Source organism: Oratosquilla oratoria, chromosome 11 (assembly GCF_046742065.1).
Source record: "Oratosquilla oratoria isolate Oo_2021 chromosome 11, ASM4674206v1, whole genome shotgun sequence".
NCBI classification, from domain to species: domain Eukaryota; kingdom Metazoa; phylum Arthropoda; class Malacostraca; order Stomatopoda; family Squillidae; genus Oratosquilla; species Oratosquilla oratoria.
The window spans coordinates 52,835,585-52,840,336 of record NC_134787.1 but is presented as its reverse complement, the minus strand read 5'-3'; positions in this window follow the sequence as shown (position 1 = coordinate 52,840,336).

Here is a 4,752-nt window from a genome sequence, read left to right as displayed (position 1 = left end):
TCTACTCAAACAAAATAGGAAAAATAAGTAGCATGTTAGCCTAGTGTACCACCACCTCTACCTTTTCACTATATCACTTCATTCGTTCATTCGGTTTAGGTGGGTGTGAGTGTTATTCATTTGCGATGAAGAGGAGAGATTTATGGAGGTTCATTATTTACCGTTTTCTGTTCCGAAGTTAGCCGTTTCGAGTCGTTCTCAGTAGACCTTCATTTTTGGCAAAAGAATCGATTTGCGTTTTCTCCCTTCTCGCCGCGAGGCACCGAGATAGACAATTCTCGCAAAAACGGGGGCGGAAGACCAATTAAGGAAAAAAAATAGCCACGTTGACAACAAATAATTGCACGGCAATTGTTCCCTTCACAAGAATGGTTTTTGTCGTTGTAAGAAAGGAGTTAAAGATATACCACATGCATGAACTGGATGCCCATACATGGCTGGCGTCAGGAGGGCCGTTCCTCGATGACCCACATCTCGCCAGCAAAACGACTGTAAATTAAAAATAGAATAAACTTCCTGCTGAGGCAGTGCAATGTAGTTCAGTTCGAAGCTTAAAGAATCATTTAGATAAACACCTAAGCAAGATGCTGTAATGACTCATTTATTTTATATTATTTGTTTATTTGTTTTGTTATCATTTCTGTTTATTATTATTTGCTTGATTCTCATTTATCATTAGTTATATGTCAATTTATCATTATTTATTATTTATCTGATTGTTTATTATTTAACTATACCCATGCATTTATTTATTATTATTTATATTATTATATTTTTTTATTTATTCATTTATTTATCATTATTATAATTTTTTCACATCCGACCTAGTTATGGACCAAAAGGTCTCCTATCGGCATACTCCGCCTTTGTAATCCTTTGTAATCCTTTGTGTCTGTCCATTTGACCAACTTCAGTCACGTAGTCCGCTCCACAGCTAAATAAACATCGCCTGGCAAAGTATTTACAGTGTGCCACGGTATTGAACGTGTTTGAAACTTCTTGGTGATCAGAATTATGGCCTTTATTCCAGTCGGTGGACATTAGCATAGAGCCATAGAGGGACAATTCGTCATGCCGGGGACCTCGTAATTTCCATACCATTTGTTCTTCCAGACACACAGCGGTCAATTCCTAAGGCCCTTATGTCCAATGACAGTAGCTTATATTACTTCTCATTTCTTAACTGTTTCTCTCTCTTTTGAGTTCTGTTACAGCCCCCATCAGGTCGGCAACAGGTAACAGGAACCATGCATTGTCGGGATTTAGTGTTCAAGGAAGATTACTAGAAAGTTGGCGGCATAGAACGATGCATCTTTTACCACGATTGGAAAGATGACTATTATAGTCATTAACTTGGGTTGTCTTCAGCTTGATGCCCTTTAACACGCCAACGTTAGTTAGTTAGTTAGTTAGTCTTTCTTTCTTTGTACCCCAAGAAACACATTTTAACCATTTAACGAACCAACTATGTGTTACGGAAACAACCTTGATATTATGAAGTACAGGTATTTCCAAAAGGAAAAAGTATGTGTTCACACCAAACGGAAGCTCCAGATTTAGACTGATATCAATGTTTGTGGTGTAAAGACGACACCATGCGTCAAGTACCGAAGACACTTGTTGAACTTCTACAAACATCCTGGTCTGGACTTCTTGAGTACCACTGCAAGCATGAACGACGAAGAACGGTCCGTAAGCCAAGGCCAACAAGAACAACAGTTAAACCCACAACACGCTGAGCGGGTTAGGGCGTCGTTACTTGCGGCGAAGGTCGAGGGGGTGGCGGTTCGAATCCTGCCACCGGCGAAGTTGGACCAAGGGTATGGTTAGTTAAATTCCACGCTACAAAGTCCTCTGTGAGGGGCACCGTCCTAGCCTTCGGATAGGGGGGAGTTTGTGACGTTAAACCAAAAATACTCAGGAGAAATGGTTCCTAGGTCGGGATGCATGAAGCATTGTCCGTCAGCTCTATCCTGTCCTTCTCTTTGACCTCCTGAAGACAATGATCTTCAATGCAATGATCGTCAATGATGACAATGAACCCCATGATGAGAAAGAAACATGCATACAAACATACATACATACATATACCAAAGGCTTTTTTCCTTTTACAAAGGAGGTAGCCAAAAACAAAGGCATAAAAACCACTCCCACCCATTCCATCCCCTACATATTCCACTCCCATCCACCCCCTTCCCTCCCTCCTATCTTGGCACCTCCTGGATGACGGGTCATCCCCACATCTCGACCACTGCAGAGATGACCCGTGATAATTATCTTCTAACAGACACCGAGGATGACTCTGACATCGTGTGATCTTGGAGACGGACTTCCGTGCGATGTTCACGATATTCTTATTTGCTGGAATGACGAGCAAAACGGAGTAACATGTTATTTTTGTCTTGATTTTTACGGGAACGTGGCAAGAGCAACACACGCCCCGAAAGTGTAGAAGTCATTTTTCCTGACTTTTTCTTGCCTTTTCTCCTAGAATAATGTAACCTTGGCCTCTAATTACTTCCGAAACCTGGAAAGTCACTTCAGACCACTGAGCAAATTATACCGATACTAAGAGTATTACAAATGGATCAGTGGTTACCGAAATATAACATGGTTTATCTGATGCAGATGGCGGCCATCTTGGAAATGTGCCCCCGTGAATTTTCTTCTTCATTGTGAACATAAAAGACATCGTTGGGGGAGTTTTCTACAATTTCCAGAATTTAGTCTTAAGGGGGGAGGTTGCATGGGAATCAAAGTTTCTCGATAGTATTTAAGGGGGTATTGGGATTGTATGGAGCTCGTCTTTCTCGATATACTCTTTGAGCCTACTGCCCAAAGGCTACCATCCATATAAAGGGATTCCACTCAAGGAGACATCGGTGATAAAACTATCAAGAGCCTACAGACAGACAAACATCGGAAGCGGCAATTTTACTAACATGCCTTCCAGGTACCTCAGTTTCTTGAAGACTTCCTCTATATGTTTCAGTTCTCCAATTTCTTCTTTAAGAGCATACGAGTAGCTCCGTGGGAGAATGCTCCAAGCGCCACGGGCCACAGACCCTGATTTCGTGCTCAACCAGCTGGCCTGGGCTTCACGCACCACCTAGGGGTGGGAGTTGGATTTGTCTCCCTCCGAGTTACCATAGCCGAGGAAGACGAATCCAACTCCCACCAGACGGTACGAGAATTCCCAGGGTCTGGCGGCCCATGGCGCTTGGATCACTCTCCCACGGAGCTACTCATATAGGATGTGAATGAAGACTGTGAAACTGAAAAGAATTGAGGAAGTCTTCAACACTGTAGACTATGTATACTTTTTCCTGCATTGTCTACTGACGCTATTTAGAAATTAGAACTAGGGTGAGACATCTTCATTATGAAATTCGATTAGAAATACAAAACTACCTTGAAAATATTCCAGTTCCAAATGGTATTAGAAAAGACGGTAGATGTAATGGAGGAAAATCATAAAAATAATAAAAGATGAATAATTATTACCTCGAATTTCACAAATTGGAAACCCTCAGCCCACGGTCCTCTCATGCAATGTCACCGCATTACAAGATCAGTCCCCGGTTGTCAAACTTCCTTATGTGAAAAGATGGAGGAAATACAAAGTTGACAGAAATGTTGGGCCCGGCCCGGAAACTGAGTGTCAGCCTCTCGGGGCTGCACCTTTTGGTGGAAGTGAGCTTGCTGACAGGTTTTGAAGATGAACGGCAGGGAGATGCTTCTACCTGACATCCATCTCGCAAGATCACCTCGTGCTGGTACCCGTTGTTCATCCCATTACGGTAGTCAAAATTCCACAAATCTATGGCTATCATTATTATTTGATATAATGATAATAATAATAATAACAATAATAATAATAATAATAATAATAATAATAATAATAATGATAATGATATTAATAATAATAATAATAATGATTAATGATAATAATAATAATAATAATAATAATAATAATAATAATGATAATAATGATAATATTATCATTACTAATTATTATTATCATTATTATTATTATTGATTATTATTATTATTATTATTATATTATTATTATTATATTATTATTATTATTATTATTATTATTATTAATAATAATGATAATAACAACAATAATAATATAATAATAACACCAACAATAATAATATAATAATAATAATAACAATAATAACAATATAATAATAATATACTAATAATAATGATATACTACTAATAATAATAACAATGATAACAATAACAATAATAATAATAATAACAACAATAATATAATAATAATAATAATAACAATAATAATAATATAATAATAATATACTAATAATGATTTACTACTAATAATAATAACAATGATAATAATAACAATAATAATAATAATAATAGTAACTAATAATCATAATAATAATAATAATAAAAATAACAATAATAATAACAATAATAATAACAAAACAACAACAACAATAATAATAATAATAATAATAATAATAATATAATAATAATAATAATAATAATAATAATAATACATACATACATACATATACCAAGGCTTTTTTCCCCCTTACCAGGGAGGTAGCCAAAAAGGACAAGGCATAAAATCATTCCCACCCATTCCATCCCCGAAAACACTCCACACCCTTCCACCCTCCCTATAAAAGATTTGGTGGAAAGCCGCTCAAATTCGAACGGTGAAATAAAGTTTCATAGAGATAACTATACTTCGCTGCATTGCTTCTGGCCCGAACA